This window comes from Scyliorhinus torazame, chromosome 2 (genome assembly GCF_047496885.1).
Source record: "Scyliorhinus torazame isolate Kashiwa2021f chromosome 2, sScyTor2.1, whole genome shotgun sequence".
In the NCBI taxonomy this organism is placed as follows: Eukaryota; Metazoa; Chordata; class Chondrichthyes; order Carcharhiniformes; family Scyliorhinidae; genus Scyliorhinus; species Scyliorhinus torazame.
In genome coordinates this window covers 319,549,840-319,569,021 of record NC_092708.1, presented here as the reverse complement: position 1 = coordinate 319,569,021, position 19,182 = coordinate 319,549,840, and positions in this window count along the sequence as shown.

Here is a 19,182-nt window from a genome sequence, read left to right as displayed (position 1 = left end):
ACAGCTATTACTGGAATGTTTCTTATATCCTCTATAGTGAAGACAGAAGACAGAAGGAAAATAATTGTTCATTCTATCTGTCATTTCATTATTATTTACTACTAACTCCCCATTGGCATTCTCTCTAGAGGATCACCATTCACTTTGATTACTCTTTTCCCTGCATAAATACCTATAGAAACTCTTGCTATCAGTTCTTACATTTCTAACTAGCTTCCTCTCATACTCTAATTTCTTTCCCCGATTAACTTTTAGTCATTCTCTGCTATTCTTTACAATCTGACCAATCAGCTGACCTGCCATTCATTTTGATGCAGTTAAATGCTGTTACCTTAGGTTTGATGCTTTCCTTGACGTCTTTAGTTAACCACTGATGTTGGCTCCTCCCTTTAGAATTATTTTACAGCAGAAATATATTTATTCAGAGTATTCTGAAATATCCCCTTAAATGTCTGCCATTGATTCTCTATTGTACTATGCCCTAGCCTAGAATGTCCCATTCACTTCGCCTAGCTCAGAGTTCATGCCCAAATGGTTGCCCTTATTTAAGATTAAAATACGTGTCTTAGGCTCACTCTTCTCCCTTTCAAACTGGATGCAAGATTCAATCATATTGTGGTTGCTGCTACCTAGCGATGCCTTTAGACTGAGGTCATTAATTAAGCCTGTCACATAACATGACACCAAGTTTATGTTGACCTCCTCTCTGGTTGGTTGCAGAATATGCTGTTCGAAGAAGCTATCTTGAAAGCATTCTATGAACTCCTCATCCAGGCTACTACTGCCAATCTGATTTTTCCAGTTTATATGTCGTATCAAAGTCACCCATAACTATTCCCATCCCTTTATCCCAAGCACCCAAGACTTCTTCTTGTATACTTTTTGTGGTTACTGTTAAGCAACCTGTAGATCACTCCCACTAATGATGCCTTCACCTGATCTTCGGTACTTGTGATGAGATATAAAACTTAGTAATAAGGGTGTGTTCATTTATTTCCTAGCAGTTGTAATGGGCTATGAGGCTTGGTAATAGTTAGTTTTATCTCAGTGCAAGTGCTCTCACCTATGAGTCGGAAGGTTTTGGGTACGAGTCCATCTTGAGCCATTTGTACATAAAATCTAAGCTGACACACCGGTTCAATACTGAGGCAATGTTCCACAACTGGAGTTGCTGTCTTTCTGATGGGGCATTAAACTCAGGCCCCATTTGTGGACACAGAGGGCACCATAAGTGGACATAAAAGACCCATGACACAATTGTGAAGAAGAGCAAGGGAGTTCTCCCTGGTGTCCTGATCAGTATTTGTCCCTCACCAAAACTCATCACATTCTTCTTCATTCATTGGATGTGGGCGTTGCATTTATGGTCCATCCCTAATTGTCCTTCAACTGAGTGGCCATTTCAGGTTCACATTGCTCTGGGTCTGGAGTCACTATGGGCCAGACTAAGTTAGGTATGGCAGATTTCCTTCCAGCAACGACATGAGTGAACCAGATGAGTTGGTGCAACAATTGACAATGCTTTCAAAGCCATCATTAGACTTTAATTCCAGATTTGTTTTATTGAATTCAAATTTCACCAACCCCTGTGGTGGGATTCAAACTTGGGCCCACAGAAGCCTGGGTCTCTAGATTATCAGTCCACTGTCATATCCAGAAACCACTATGCCACTGCCTCCCCTTGCTGTGCACAAACTGGCTGGGGGATGATGGAGGTGGTTGATGGAGTGGTTGGGGGAGGGTTTTTTGGGGGGAGGCAGGTTTTAGGGGGCAGGCACCAAGGAACAAAGGGAGGAGAAGTGACATTTTGGAGGGTGCATCCCCTGAACAATGTGGTGTGCCTTTCTACTCACATTTTGTCAGCTAGGCCGCAAAAAACAGTGCACCCGTGTGGACCATTTTATGACATGGACAGTGTAATATCCCGGTCAATTGGCTTGGTAAGAAGCTCAATTAATTAATTTCTTCTTTAAATATGGCAGACGGGCTGTATTATTATGGGGGACAGCTCAGGGTTGGGCAGGAAGGTGGTGGACGGGCAGCACTCGTTTTTGACATGGCCGCTGCTGAATTTACACCTAGCGAGTGGCTGTAAACTCCAGGCCTTAGTTTCAGTTCGGGACTGTCAATAAAAACAGCAAGCTTTGTGACCAGAGTTAATGCATCCAAGAACAACATTCGAGAAGCCATCAGTGCCAACAACAGCTCACACACCTTTCCCCACTGGTCATACAAACTGTGGGTTTAATCACATTTAGAAACATTGGGCTGGATTCTCTGCCTTGCGAGGCTGGAAACGCAAATCACAATCAGGTGGTGAATCGGGCGTCCAGCCAAAATTGAGGTCCGCGCCACGTGCAAATGCGGGCGCCATACTCCGGTCCCTCCCTGGCAGGAAAAACAAGGTTCACGCCCCGCACTGGCGGGGGCATGCAAACCAACATCTACTTGTACTTATCGAGTTGGACCCAGTATGCTCCGCGTTTCCGTGATACTCCACCCCTCACAGGCGGGCGCGATTTACTGCAGGCATTTACAAACGGGGACTGGGCTCCATGGTTGCTGAGGGGGAGAGAGAAGGTAAGCCAAGTTTTTAAATCTGTTCAAAATTGTACTGCTTGTTGGACTGGGAGGAGTAGCGGGGAGCGACTTGGTGACAGGTCCGTGGATTTGGAGTGTCCCCCTTGGGATCGAGGTGGCCGGGTTCAGGCTACCATTGCTGCAGTATTTGTTTTCAATGCATTCCTATAGTACAAGTTACAGGCCCCTGATTGCTCACTTGCTGACTGCTCACTGTGTCCTGTAAATGTTCACAGAGCCTTTAGTCATTTGGGATCCCACCTAGGACACCCCTCTGGAAACCCTCAGACCCCAGCTGACCCATCAATGGGATGGGCGTGGCCAAGCTCAATCAGTGGCACACCGGGTGCTGCCACTCCTCAGTTCACTCATCAGAAGCACAGCCCCACTGCAGGGGGAGCAGGGGATTAGCAGAGCTCACCCGAAACAAAGGACACACGTGTAGTGATCTGCATATCTGTATGTGTATAAAGGGGTAATATACAGAAGAAACAGCTAGATAACCACTAGATGGCAGCACTAGAGCTGAGTATAAAAGATAAACTTAAGGAGAGTTCCCGCCTCTTTGTGTTTGGAGTGAGTAGTGACCAGATGTAGAGAGAGATAGCTTAGAGGGCAGGTGTTGTTCATGATAATTAATATATATTTAATCTTGTTAATTTAATCTCTAGTTTCGTTGTTGAAGAGAGAATTAACTCACAGTTCAATTGGTATCGTTACTCAATAAACAGTATTTGCTTTACTTAAAGACTTTGCGTGTTAATGAACATCGAGTATAGGACCATCTTGGAAAGAAGCAAATGAATAATAAGATATTACGCAATGTAATAAAACAACATGCACAAGGTTTTTGGCACCCTCCCTGACACATTGCCCCTCTCAGGGCAGAGTCCTCATCGGTGACACTATCCGCGAGCTCACCCCGCAGGGCCACCAGCTGGCTCCAAGCCCTGCCTATCCACCGCACCCCTGCTCACATCCATCCTGCCCCCAGCCAGGTTGTCACAACTTGTGTGTCATACTCAGGACCCACATGACACTGCAGCTAAGTTCCCAGCAGACGCACCCCATGGTAGGACCTGCCCACACACAAGCTCTAAGCATGGAAGTGATTGGTGGCACATGTTGACCGTCTCCACTGCACAACCAGGTGCCACACTGCTGGCAGTATAGCCCACCCAATGAGGGCACCTACAGTAGACCCCATTGGGAAAACAGGGAAGGGGCCACTGAGCCTATCGCTGACACGGGTTGTGACAGCCACGGGTACCCCTGTTGTCAGGGACAGATAATTAGAAGAAAGGCTCCCCACACCACAGGTCTGGTGCCACTCAATGATGGGGACAGGGATGCAGTGTGGAAGGCAACATGTCATAGAATCATAGAATTTACACTGTAGAAGGGGGCCATTCAGCCCATTGAAGTGCTCCTGCCCTTGGAAAGAGCACCCTACTTAAGCCCACGCCTCCACCCTATCCTTGTAACCCAGTAACCCCACCTACCTTTTGGATACTACGGGGCAATTTAGCATGGCCAATCCAACCTAACCTGCACATCTTTGAACTGTGGGAGGAAACCGGAGCACCCGGAGGAAACCCACGCAGACATGGGGAGAAAGTACAAACTCCACACACACAGTCACCTGTAGCCGGAATTGAACCCGGGACCCTGGGGATGTGAAGCAGCAGTGCTGACCACTGTGCCACCGTGCCGCCCCTCTCCATGGGTACTACCAGCATCACTACAGGGTGTTGGCCCTGGGTTGACAGTATCAGTGGGTCTTGTCCACGGGGCGGAGCATGATGACGACTCGCTGTGAGATGAGCTCTGGTGCTCCTCAATGTTTGACAAAGTCTGACTCCTGCCTTCAAGATCACGTTCCACCCTGGTGATCCCTGCATGTGTGCTGGCCATTACATCTCACGGGCCCATCTATTCTTTGGCGGGGCAGGGGAGCGGTTATGGAGATGATGAGCGGTTATGGGTCACTCACTGGGTAAGCTGTCATACAAGGTGGTCTCACAGTTCTATCCCCATTCCCTGCCACCTCTGAGGGTGACCCCCAGGTGGGATGTTCAAGTATCCTGGGAGCCCTGCACCATGCCATTCCTCAACACCCAACCTCACCACCCCCACACGTCCCACCACCAACCTCCCACATACCCCACCCGGCACACCCTCTACACCCAGCCCATCCCTCACACCCTTCAGACAGAGGAATGACGCAGGTCCGAATGTTGGTGAAAAGGTGTTTAATGGTGACTATATATATTGATGTGCCCTCACACCTACCTCTAACCTTTGTGCTGCACCTGTGCCAACTTAACTGCTATCTAACTTTCTTATCTTAAGTGCTCTAATGCTCCTTCTAAGTGTGAACCCACATCAGACGTGAAGGCGGCCTGCTGCGTTCCTCGCCCTCTGACCTGTGATGCCTTAGACAGCTGTCCTCTGGAGCGCCTGGACCTGGATGGGCTCAGCCAACTTTCGGGAGTCACAAATGATAAGGTGCCACCCTGTTCTGCCCGCATCCAGGAGATGCGCCAATGTCAGGTGAGGGGGTGGGGGGGGCGGATTCGGAAGCCATGTGGTCTTCCAGCATGTCCACTGTGGGAGACACTGGCATGGGCCTCTTTGCTTTGTCCTCCCTTGGAGTACTCAATGGGCCCCGACTACTCCATGGGACGGAGGTGATCGCAGAGTAACCTCCCGAGGCTTCACTGTTACCTGGCGCTGCCAGTCTTGGAGGTCCGCCCTCATCTGAACCAGGGTCTCGATACCCTGAACCATGGAGTACTGGACCACATCCCACAGCGAGTGAATCATGTCCCTCACTGTTTCGGTTATGTGCCTCTGGGACTGTGCCACTTCCCTCTGTGACTGACCCAGGAAGTCAGCGCCTGGCTAATGCTCTCGATGCCCTCAGCCGTGACCATTTGTGAATGGGCCAAGCTCTGGAGTGCCGCACAATGTTCATATGGGCCTTGTGCATGTCTGCTTGTGACTGGGTTCCCCTGTCCTGAGCCTCAGCCATCGACCCCACAGTGTGCCCCAAGCCTTGGACATCTTGACCCATGGCTCTGGCTTCTTGACCCAAGGCTTCCACCGCAGACGCATTGTCAGCACCATCTCCTGGACTCCTCCAGCTGCATCTGCACACACTGGGAAGTTGCTGACATTCCCTCCTGTAAATCATGGCTCTGTGTCTGTATCTCCACCTGTGATGGAATCATACTTTCGAAAAATGTGAAAGCTGTCCGGACTGGAGCTGCTTCCTGGTATCAGGCTGCCCTCCGACTGTCCACCTGATGTGTGGCAGCACGTGTGACGTGCGGACTAGAAGATGATCTAGGAACCTCATCACTAAAATGCCCCACCGATGTGTAGTCTGCGATGTGCAAGTGACAGCAGTGACAAGAAGTCAGTGTCTTCCCTGGAGTGGTGCTCCAGGGTGTTATGGGGTTCTGGCTGGGTGCGAGGTACCCCAGGCGGGCTGGCCTGATGTGATGGTGATCCTGCAAGACAAGGAGACAAGATGAGATCTTGGGAAGGAGTGGTCTGTGGGAGAAGGGTGACTCATTTGCTACAGGGACATCATTTTGCATTCGGAGCGCAATTGATTAATGCATGCCAACCTCCGCATCTGAGATAGCTCTCTCCTGTACCTCACCAGCTAACTCCAGTGCCCTCTGCTCCACGGGGGAGAGAGCAATGAGGTCCAGGAAGCTCTCTCCGGTCTTTTCCCATGCCCAGCAATTATGGGATGTCTTTTGCTGGGGACACATAAAGGACATGGTGAGTCACATGGAGCAGTAGCTGGTGGCATGTGTGTGCAAGGCACCTGGCCAAAGAGGACAATACAGGTGTTGGGGTTTGGTGCAGGGTGCGATGTGAGGGAGATGCAGGCAGATGGGTTTGATTGGCCTATAGGGGAGTGGGGGGAGGGAGGGGGGGGGGGGGGGGGGGTAATGTGCATAGTGAGGGACAGGAGTGATGCCAGGGGAACAGAGGTGACTCACCCGAGATGCCCTAAGGAGGTCATTCACCATCTTCCAGCATTGCGTGCCAGTCTGCCTCGTGAGATTGGCAGCACTCACCGCCTCGGCTACTCCCTACCAGGCTGGTTCACAATGACAGGCTGGAGCCTCCTGCCCACCTTGGGGAAGAGGGTAACCCACCTCTCCTCCACTGCATCAAGCATCCTTTCAAGGTCCACATCCAGGAATCGGGGGGCCGGTCTTCATCCTGCCTTCTTCACTGGAATGAGAGAGCATGTGGGGAGAGGAGTGTGTTTAAGTAGCTCCAGCTTGTCAAGCTGTAGATTTATGTAGGTCGAGTGCTGGGCCCATTAGCATGTCCTGAATGCTCCACAAATAGCTCCCCAACGGCAACGTGAAACTCAAGCAATTCAGTCCCAGGATCAATGTCCCCCAAAAGGAGAATCCTGTTCATTATTTTAAGTACTAAAGTTCATTCGTTACTTCTTTAATAATTATAATCTTTATTAGTGTCACAAGTAGGCTTACATTGACACTGCAATGAAGTTACTGTGAAAAGCCCCTAGTAGCCACACTGCGTCGCCTGTTCGGGTACACAGAGGGAAAATTGAGAATGTCCAATTCACCTAACAGCACGTCTTTCGGGACTTGTGGGAGAAAACCGGAGTACTCGGAGGAAACCCACGCAGTCACGGGGAGAAGGTCCGCACAGACAGTGACCCAAGCTGGGAATTGAAGCTGGGACCCTGGTGTTATGAAGCAACAGTGCTAACCACTGTGCTACAGTGCCGCCCTTTCAATTTCAGGAAACCCGTTGAGTGTCTCAGGTTTTAGTGCTGACAATTTGTTTGCTTTCACACAGACGCCAGAAGATCATCATTTCTTTTCAGACCGTGGTCCCAGACTTGTTCAGTCATGCTGATATCTCTGATATGCAATATATGTTATGTGATCAGGATAGTAAGAACATATACTGTGTCACTGCTGAATTAAACCTCTTTACTTAAGGCGTTACTGCGTGCCCCTTGGGAAACAACGTTTTATAGACAAATTAATGAAATGACTAGATTAGAGTTATATACAGTTGTCCTGATCTGAAAGATTGAAATTAAAAGAGTGAAGTGTTGGGTACTCTGAGACACAGACGAACCAACACGGTTGCGAATGGTACAACACAGTTTTATTTAATTTAACTATTGATATAGTAAACTCTGGTACTCAGCACATGGTGACTGTCTGAGTGGCTGGCAATGAGGTCTGTGCCCTGAGCCGTCTCCTGCTGGACTGCCCAGGAAGTGTCGTGTTCCTTGTTTTGTACTGTGTATGCTCTTGTCTGTGATTGGCTGTCGTGTTGTGTGTGCTAATTGGTCCGTTCATCTGTCCATCATTATGTATGTGTGTATGTGCTGTGATGTTCACTTGAATATCATGACAAAGAGGAGAACTTAAAATTGGTAATTCAAAAAATCTGTACATCTGATGTTAAGAAGATAATGGTTGCAATGAGAAGCTGTTTGGAATTTTAACAGGAACGTTTGTAATATAGAGTCCATTTCTGGTTGAAGACTCCATTTTGTAACATTGACAGCTTCGCTAAATCGGTTGGCAACTGCATCCTGAAAAATATCCGAAGAAATTAATTCAGACTTTCAGGGCACAATGATCAGTACAGTTAGAGACAAAAAGATTGCTATTCTTTATGTAGCTCTGACATCGTGTAGATAAGTTTATCTGTATTATTGGCTGCAATACTCTAGTCGCCGGGATTCTCGTTCCCCGCTAGCAGCGAATCCCCCGCCCGCATGTTTCCCGGCGGTGTGGTATGGTTTCAATGGGAAATCCCATCAACAAGCGGCGGGAAGAGACAATCCCCCCGCCAAGGAAAGGCGCACCGCCAAGGAACACGCGTCTGGGGCACCGGAGAATGCAGCCCACTGTCTGAGGGCCACTGAAATAGTAAATGAATAAGGCAGTGTAACTGCTTTGGAATGCTAAGCTGATGTAAGTTATTGTAAATCTGGAGTAAAGGCGATGGGGAATGCAGAACATGCAGTAATGGCCTTTAATATAAAAGTGAGACCGGTGTCACAAGTCGTCGAGCAAGATCGAATGTGGTAATCACCTTGTGACTGAACTCAGCAACTAGCCAACAGACTTTTGTACTGTATGTTGTCTGTGAATCTCGTTTCCTCTAATAAATCTACAAGCAAAAGATTTGGAAGTCTCATTTCTTGGCACAGAGATAACAGCTCCAAGCTTGCCTGTAGCAATACAGTCTAAGAGTAGGATCACTACAATTGGCTGAAATTAGCCTGGATTCTGAGGGAAAATCATTTGAAATTCTTTGTCCCGACTGTTATTCAGTGGCTCCTTCTGGAAATGTGCATGTTTAGTCATGACAAAAGTAGAATCAAGCTCAGTGGTAATGGTCCTTATGTTTGAGTCGTCTGTCAATATAAGCTCACAAGGCACATACTTGAAGAACTGGCACTTGGGCAAAGTACATGAGGGGATGCATGGCTGTACCTGTAATCCAATGGCTTCCCAGGAGCAGAAAAAAGCTGATGGAAAAATTTAGACGGAAAAGAAACAGACAAGTGATTATAAACCAATATATAAATACAATGTGCTCAACAGTACACTGTTGCTTCTGTCCTGAGTTCTAAAAAGAATTATCCTGATTTTGATTTGAGTAACTTTTGTTGAAAGCCTGCACTCATGCAACTATTTTTGGCAAAGTTATTAACTGAAATGATCTCACAGCATTTGTTTTCTTTTGAAAATTAATAATGAACCCCTCAAAAAATGTTTGAAAGATCACCTAAATGCACACGTCACTGAGCAGCTTTGAATGCCTGATTTTTGGCTCAGTCCTTCCAAACTGCCTGAGGATAATTTTCTACTTCTGGGCTATATAATATTGCTCAATTTATTTTGGTGGTGGTCTTTAATAAGATTGAGGGTGACAAAGATAGCTACGAACAGGGACACTCAAGTACAGAACATGTGTTGTTGGGGCGGTGCAAATGGCAATTGGTCAAGAATGATCATGTGGGATATGAAGTAGACAGGTATTCTGGGATTTAACTTTAATTTACCTTTGGTGGAATGAGAGAAAAGTTTACCAAAATCTTTCCTCAGGAGATTATATAGGTGGGGCAGAATCTACAAAACAACCGATGGTATGCTGTCTGTGGAAGGAATGAATTTGATGGCCTCACTCACCTTTTCATAATTTCCTTCTCCACATTCTCTGGCAGTGCATTCCAGATTTTAACCACTTGCTGAATAACACGTTTTTCTTGGGTCTCCACCGCTTCTGTTGCCAATTACCTTAAACCCGTATTCTCTCATTCTTGATGATTCCACCAGTGGGAGAGGATTTTCCCTATCTATTCTATTCAGACCCCTCTCCTCTCAAACTTCGCTTCTCCAAGGAAAACAGTCCCAACTTCTCCAATCTATCTTCGCGACTGAAATTCCACATCCCTGGAACTATTCTTGTGAATCTTCTCTGCAGTCGGCCTACACGTGGTGCCCAGAACTGAATTCAGTTGAAGTTCCACCAGCATTTTGTGCAAATTTCACAAAACCTCATTGCTCTTATACTCTATATGACTCCTTTAATAAAACCTAAGAAGCATAGAATCCCTACAGTGCAGAAGGAGGTCATCCGGCCCATCGGGCCTGCACCGACCCTTGGAAAGAGCACCCTGTTGCCAATTCGCACCGGAGATGCCAATAATGTTGCTCTTTTAACTGGATACTGATATTACAGTTATTAATGATGATATTGCTTTTCAGAGTCGCCAGGTATCAAATGATACCACCACAAGGTTTTACCGGATATCGATCAAAGACCAAACAACCAGTTAGTTAGTTCAAGTTCAATGATAGTTTAATTACACACAAGAATTACTTCAACATGCAACATAAAACACTACAAGCTAAGTTACACCTAACACTACAATAACCTGTACTTAACTTCAGGCACCCGGCTTTATGCAGAGGAACAGGCCTTTGTTCGGATCTTGCGTGGTTGGGTCTGGAGAAGTGCCTTTGTTTCTGCTGGGCTCATCCTTCTGGTAGTGATCGTTGGTCTTGAACTTGTCTTCTGGTCGTGATGCTACACTTGGTTTTAGGTGTAGGTTGGGACCAAGAGAGACCGAGCGCCGGGGCCAAGAGAGACTGAACACATGACAGTGTCTCTCTTTATCCTTCTGGGGTTTCACACTCTTTTGGGCGGTCCTTAGCTTTGGACCCAATACTTCGGCAGGCTTCGATTACTGCCTTCGATTTTGGCCAATAAAGGGGCGGGTGCCTTGATGGCGTGGCGTGTCCTGAGCGGTCATTGACCTTGGCGTTTTGGGCTCACTGAGCAAGGGAGTGGCGCCAATGAGTCTGTTTCTGTATCTGTTACCTGAGTACAGGTCTTTTGTTCTGGGAAATGGGCCATTAGAATGCAAAGTAGCTGGAGGTTTCGATAGAGTCTAGTTATCTGAGTTACCAATATACATAAGCTCTGTGCGTCTGAGTCCTGGGTTGACCATATTTCCCATGGTGCTTTGCAGGTGGCCGTAATTCCCGGGATCCTTTGTAAGTGGCCATCCCAGATGGCTACAACCCTATCTAGGCCCACACCTCCAACCTATCCCTATAACCCAGGTAACCCACCTACATTTTGGTCACTAAGGGACAATTTAGCATGGCAAATCCAAGTTTTTGGACTGTGGGAGGAAACCGGAATACCTGGAGGAAACCCACACAGACACAGGGCGAAAGTGCAAACTCCACAGAGTCACCCAAGGCCGGAATTGAACCCAGGTTCATTGCGCTGTGAGGCTGCAGTGCTAACCACTCTGCCACCGTGCTGCCCCGTACAGTAAGATACTGTATGCTTTGTTAACTGCTCTGCCAACTCGTCCTGCCACCTTCCATGACTTATGCACATATGCATCCCGGCCCCTCTGCTCCTGCGCCCCCTTTAGAATTGTGCTCTTCCTACCAAAATTAATAACTTTTCTCTGCTTTGAACTTCATTTGCCACTTGTCTGCCGATTCCACAAACCTGTCTATGTTCTTTTAAAGTTTGAGGGCGGGATCTAACAGAAAGGTTTCTGGGCAAGATCTACTGGCTGCGTTGCGCCCGAAAGGCAGCATGGTGTGGCACGGTGAATAGGTGCCAGGAGATTCCTCTTCCGGGATCTACTGGGTTCGCCATGTCTCACGTGATCTAACACGATTTTGTAGCACGGTAGCATAGTGGTTATCACTATGGCTTCACAGCGCCAGGGTCCCAGATTCGATTCCTGGCTTGACTCACTGTCTGTGCGGAGTTTGGCTGTCTCACTCTAATATGCAGCTTTGCAAATAATAACAATCTTTATTATTGTCACAAGTAGGCTTACATTAACACTGCAATGAAGTTACTGTGAAAAGCCTCTGGTCGTCACATTCCGGGGGGTGGGGGGGGGGGGGGGGGGCTGCAGTAAAGCCTATGTGAATGGGGGGGTGACATTGCCCATGTGTCGGGCGGTGGGGGGACCCTCAAACTCACTTAAAGATCGGGTCAGCCTTTCAAAATGGTGGCCCGATCTCTGTGGAGCCGGTCTGGCCAGCGGGCTCAACTCCCCAGTGGTGGGGAATGCACTCCCCCGATCTACCCGAAGTGTTGGGGTCTAATCCCTTTACCTCGGGGACCTTAAGTGCCGTTCAGTGCCGGTCCCCACCAATGGTGACAGACGGAATGCCATTCTTGGGTGTTTCCCAGGGTATCAGAGTCCCTCTGGGCAGGGCGGCACCCTGGAACTACTGGTGCCACCTGGGCACCTTGGCACTGCCAACTTGCCACTCTTGCTTGCCAGGCTGAAACCTTGGCAGTGCCACCTGGGTGTCGGCCTGGTGCTGCCAAGTTTCCCAGGGTGCCAGGCTAGCAGTGCCAAGGTGCCATGCTGGCATTTTTCCAGCACCAGGGATCGAGCTATGGGGTGCCTTGCGTATGTGTGGTAGGGTGATGAAGGGGGAGGTGAGGGCTCCCTTGTAGGTGAGTTGGAGCTTTGGTGAGGTTCAGTGGTCATGTCAGGAGGTCAAGAGATGGCCTTCGCCTCATATCCTCCTGCACTGAGGATTTCCGGCGAGCGGGATGAAGTGCGGCCTCGTCGGGGAGTTCCCCGCTGAGGCTCCCAATTGAACCAGGGTCCCGATAGATAGCTAAACGCACTCATCAGAGGACTCTGTTCCAATTCGGTTGTTTCATGCTCTGAGTCACTTTTCTGGGCCCTAGGGAGTTTCTCTCCGTGCTAGCCCACACTTAGAATTATTTTCACCACTGGGGAGCTGAACCCGCTGGCCAGACTGGCTCCACAGAGATTGGGCCACCATTTTGAAAGGCTGACCCAATCTCTAAGTGGGTTTGCAGGTCCCCCCCACCCCCCTACCCATGGGCAATGTCACCCCTCCCCATTCACATAGGCTTTACCGCACCCCCCCCCCCCCCTCCCCGGAATGTGGCGACCAGAGGCTTTTCACAGTAACTTCATTGCAGTGTTAATGTAAGCCTACTTGTGACAATAATAAAGATTATTATTATTTGCAAAGCTGAAGGTGTACCTGAGCAAGAGTCCCTAGCTGTTCAAGTGACGACAAGCATCCAGCAGAGGGCAGTAGAGCAGAGCTGCTTATTGGCTGTTGCGGGGGAAATTTGCATACGTGCTTTGTGGTCATCCTAACTTGAAGGTGTACCTGAGCAAGAGGCCCTAGCTGTTCAAGTGAAGACAAGCATCCAGCAGAGGGCAGTAGAGCGGCGCTGCTGATTGGCTGTTGCAGGGGAAATAGGCATACGTGCATTGTGGTCATCCTAACTTGAAGGTGTACCTGAGCAAGAGGCCCTAGCTGTTCAAGTGAAGACAAGCATCCAGCAGAGGGCAGTAGAGCAGAGCTGCTGATTTGCTGTAGTGGGGGAATTTTGCATATGTGCATGAAATTTGCATATGTGCATTGTGGCCATCCTAACCTGAAGGTGTACCTGAGCAAGAGGCCCTAGCTGTTCAAGTGAAGACAAGCATCCAGCAGAGGGCAGTAGAGCAGAGCTGCTGATTGGCTGTTGCGGGGGAATTTTGCATACGTGCATGACATTTGCATATGTGCATTGTGGTCATCCTAACTTGAAGGTGTACCTGAGCAAGAGGACAACGCTGTTCAAGTGAAGGCAAGCATCCAGCAGAGGGCAGTATAACGGAGATGCTGATCGGCTGTTGCGGGGGAAATTTGCCTATGTGCATTGTGGTCATCCTAACTTGAAGGTGGTTTGTGGAGGAGCTGCTGTCAAGTGACACTTAAACCCGAAACACTTCTTCAGTGTTTCCCTCCCTATCCCCTCCTCTAACCAAAAACAACAACTGCTGTAAAGATCAAGGGGAAGGCTCGAGGGCAGGTAGAAGTTGAACTGTGATGTCACAGCCTGCAGGTAAGGGATTGACTGGTGACTGGTAAGTCGTTTTTCTTTTATTTTCCCTCAGGTGTTATCGTGCGGGGCGCAGAAGTTGCTGAGTGAGTGCTTGCTGAGAAGGGGAGTGAATAACAGGTAAGCTCTTTCTTTCTTTTTCTTTTTTTATCTAGTGGGGATGGCAGGGAAGGTAGTGCAATGTTCCTCCTGCAGAATGTTTGAGGTGAGGGACACCATCAGTCTCCCTGCTGATTTCATCTGTGGGAAGTGCACCCATCTCCAGCTCCTCTGAAACCGCGTTAGGGAGCTGGAGCTGGATGAACTTCGGATCATTCGGGAGGCAGAGGTGTTCATAGATAGAAGCTTCAGGGATGTAGTTACTCCAAAGAATAAAGATAGATGGGTGACGGTGAGAGGGGCTGGGAGGAAGCAGTCAGTACAGGGATCCCCTGTGGTCGTTTCCCTTAGTAACAAGTATACCGCTTTGGATACTGTTGGGGGGGGGACTTACCAGGGGTAAGCCATGAAGTACAGGTCTCTGGCACAGAGTCTGTCCCTGTTGCTCAGAAGGGAAGGGGGAAGAGGAGTGGAGCATTAGTCACTGGAGACTCAATAGTTAGGGGAATAGATAGGAGATTCTGTGGGAACGAGAGAGACTCGCGGTTGGTGTGTTGCCTCCCAGGTGCCAGGGTGCATGATGTCTCGGATCGTGTTTTCGGGATCCTTAAAGGGAAGGGGGAGCAGCCCCAAGTCGTGGTCCACATAGGTACCAATGACATAGGTAGGAAAGGGGATAGGGATGCAAGGCAGGAATTCATGGAGCTAGGGTGGAAACTTAGATCTAGGACAAACAGAGTTATTATCTCTGGGTTGTTACCCGTGCCACGTGATAGCGAGACGAGGAATAGGGAGAGAGAGGAGTTGAACACGTGGCTACAGGGATGGTGCAGGAGGGAGGGTTTCAGATTTCTGGATAATTGGGGCTCATTCTGGGGTCGGGGGTCCTCTACAAACGGGATGGTCTACACCTGGACCAGAGGGGTACCAATATCCTGGGGAGGAAATTTGCTAATGCTCTTCAGGAGGGTTTAAACCAGTTCAGCAGGGGGCTTGGGAACCTGAATTGTAGCTCCAGTATACAGGAGGTTGAGAGTAGTGAGGTCGTGAGTAAGGTTTCAAAGTTGCAGGAGTGTACCGGCAGGCAGGAAGGTGGTTTAAAGTGTGTCTTCTTCAATGCCAGGAGCATCCGGAATAAGGTGGGTGAACTTGCGGCATGGGTTGGTACCTGGGACTTCGATGTTGTGGCCATTTCGGAGACATGGATAGAGCAGGGACAGGAATGGTTGTTGCAGGTGCTGGGGTTTAGATATTTCAGTAAGCTCAGGGAAGGTGGTAAAAGAGGGGTTAGTCAAGGACAGTATTACGGTGGCAGAAAGGACGTTTGATGAGGACTCGTCTACTGAGGTAATATGGGCTGAGGTTAGAAACAGGAAAGGAGAGGTTACCCTGTTAGGGGTTTTCTATAGGCCTCCAAAAAGTTCCAGAGATGTAGAGGAAAGGATTGCAAAGATGATTCTGGATAGGAGCGAAAGCAACAGGGTAGTTGTTATGGGGGACTTTAACTTTCCAAATATTGACTGGAAACGATATAGTTCGAGTACTTTAGATGGGTCCGTTTTTATCCAATGTGTGCAGGAGGGTTTCCTGACACAGTATGTAAATAGGCCAATGAGAAGCGAGGCCATATTGGATTTGGTACTGGGTAATGAACCAGGACAGGTGTTAGATTTGGAGGTAGGTGAGCACTTTGGTGATAGCGACCACAATTCGATTACGTTTACTTTAGTGATGGAAAGGGAGAGGTATATATCGCAGGGCAAGAGTTATATCTGGGGGAAAGGCAATTATGATGCGATGAGGCAAGACTTAGGATGCATCGGATGGAGAGGAAAACTGCAGGGGATCGGCACAATAGAAATGTGGAGCTTATTCAAGGAACAGCTACTGCGTGTCCTTGAATAGTATGTACCTGTCAGGCAGGGAGGAAGTGGTCGAGCAAGGGAACCGTGGTTTGCTAAAGCAGTCAAAACACTTGTCAAGAGGAAGAAGGAGGCTTATGTAAAGATGTGACATGAAGGTTCAGTTAGGGCGCTCGAGAGTTACAAGTTAGCTAGGAAGGACCTAAAGAGAGAGCTAAGAAGAGCCAGGAGGGGACATGAGAAGTCTTTGGCAGGTAGGATCAAGGATAACCCTAAAGCTTTCTATAGATATGTCAGGAATAAAAGAATGACTAGGGTAAGAGTAGGGCCAGTCAAGGACAGTCGTGGGAAGTTGTCCTTGGAGTCCGAGGAGATAGGAGAGGTGCTAAATGAATATTTCTCGTCAGTATTCACACAGGAAAAAGGCAATGTTGTCGAGGAGAATACTGAGATTCAGGCTACTAGACTAGAAGGGCTTGAGGTTCATAAGGAGGAGGTGGAAATCTTGGAAAGATTTATAAGAGATAGGATGTATAATCATCTGGAAAGGAATAATTTGATTAGAGATAGTCAACACGGTTTTGTGAAGGGTAGGTTGTGCCTCACAAACATTATTGAGTTCTTTGAGAAGGTGACCAAACAGGTGGATCAGGGTAAAGCAGTTGATGTGGTGTATATGGATTTCAGTAAAGCGTTTGATAAGGTTCCCCATGGTAGGCTACTGCAGAAAATACGGAGGCATGGGATTCAGGGTGATTTAGCAGTTTGGATCAGAAATTGGCTAGCTGGAAGAAGACAAAGTGTGGTGGTTGATGGGAAATGTTCAGACTGGAGTCCAGTTATTAGTGGTGTGCCACAAGGATCTGTTTTGGGGCCACTGCTGTTTGTCATTTTTATAAATGACCTGGAGGAGGGCGTAGAAGGATGGGTGAGTAAATTTGCAGATGACACTAAAGTCAGTGGAGTTGTGGACAGTGCGGAAGAAGTTATAAGTTACAGAGGGACATAGATAAGCTGCAGCACTGGGCTGAGAGGTGGCAAATGGAGTTTAATGCAGAAACGTGTGAGATGATTCATTTTGGAAGGAATAACAGGAAGCCAGAGTACTGGGCTAATGGTAAGATTCTTGGCAGTGTGGATGAGTGGAGAGATCTCAGTGTCCATGTACATAGATCCCTGAAAGTTGCCACCCAGGTTGAGAGGGTTGTTAAGAAGGCGTACGGTGTGTTAGCTTTTATTGGTAGAGGGATTGAGTTTCGGAGCCTTGAGGTCATGTTGCAGCTGTACAAAACTCTAGTGCGGCCGCATTTGGAGTATTGCTTGCAATTCTGGTCGCCGCATTATAGGAAGGATGTGGAAGCATTGGAAAGGGTGCAGAGGAGATTTACCAGAATATTGTCTGGTATGGAGGGAAGATCTTATGAGGAAAGGCTGAGGGACTTGAGGCTGTTTTCGTTAGAGAGAAGAACGTTAAGAGGTGACTTAATTGAGGCAATCAAGATGATCAGAGGACAGGGTAGACAGTGAGAGCCTTTTTCCTCAGATGGTGATGTCTAGCACGAGGGGCATAGCTTTAAATTGAGGGGAGATAGATATAGGACAGATGTCAGAGGTAGGTTCTTTACTCAGAGAGTAGTAAGGGCGTGGAATGCCCTGCCTGCAACAGTAGTGGACTCGCCAACACTAAAGACATTCAAATGGTCATTGGATAGACATATGGACGATAAGGGGATAGTGTAGATGGGCTTTAGAGTGGTTTCACAGGTTGGCGCAACATTGAGGGCCGAAGGGTCTGTACTGCGCTGTAATGTTCTATGTTCTATGACCTCAAATGTTTCAACCCCAAGACGTAGCCTGTGTTTTATTTACATTATGTTGATTCTATGGAAAACATAAATACTTATTATTTTTTGACAAGACATAATTTGTTGAAATTTGGTAGTGTTGTTCACAAACAAGTTTTCCATGAACCATCAGTGCGCAATTTGTTTATCAAAAATTAAATGAAGCTCCACATGTCACCCACTATCACAGAGAGAGTCGGAGATCAAGTAACACTCCTACTGCACTTCACGTTGGCACCTTGCTTGTGTACACAATTCAGAAACCAAAATGATCCAAATATACGGAATATTATCGAAAGGTTTAAGGTTCTTCACCAGCAGAGTGGCCAAGTGATCCAGCCATACAGTGCCAATGTTTTGGATGGTAATGGCCGGCTAAGGCCCAATACAGTGGGGCTGAAGGGGTGCACACATGTTTGGTTTGAAGTGTGTCGCCCACCATACTGGCCGACAATTTACACCAGCATGTTTACTGGGTAGTACTTGATAGGGAAATGGTGATGTAGTGGCAATGTCACTGGACTAGTATTCCAGAGGCCCACGCTAATGCTTAGGGGGAACACAGGTTTGAATCCCTCCATGGCAGTAGGTGGAATTTAAATTCAATCAATAAATCTGGAATTGAAAGCCAGTCTTAGTAACGGTGACCATGAAGCCACCATCAATTCTTGTCAAACTCCATCTAGTTCGCTAATGTCCTTTAGGGAAGGAAATCCTTACCTGGTCTGGTCTATATGTGACTCCAGACCCCACAGCAAAATGGTTGACTCTGAAATGGCTGAGCAGGCCTTCAGTTCAAGGGCAACTACTGATCGGCAACAAATGCTGGCCTTGCCAGTTAGACCCACGCCCTGTGAAATGATAAAGAAAAGCATGTTTTGGTTAAATGCTCTAAATATCTAAAATCATGCTGTTTAAATCTGTGGCTTGTACCTGTACTTTCATTGGACACTAGACAGATGTAGCACCAGATTGATTGAACAAAAAGGAGAACAGTGCAAACCTCTATGTGGATTAAGCTGTCCTTGAGATACTCAGTCCACATGTAGGTTTATACTCATGATCGGGATTGAGTATCGTGGAAAGCAATTTTTTCATTTACAAACCAAACAAGGACATATGTGCTCAGACCAACAAGTGTTTGGCAGAAGACCTTAATGATATTTTCCTATTTTATAGTGTGGTTGTGCTGCTAGACTATAACGTTATGCACAATGTGGTTGTGCCTAATTACGGCTGTTTAAAATAGGTAGGGATCAAAGCACATTTCTAGTAATTATGGAGTGGCTGCTTTTGGCATACATAACGCTTCCCTGCATTAACAATATTGTGGGAAT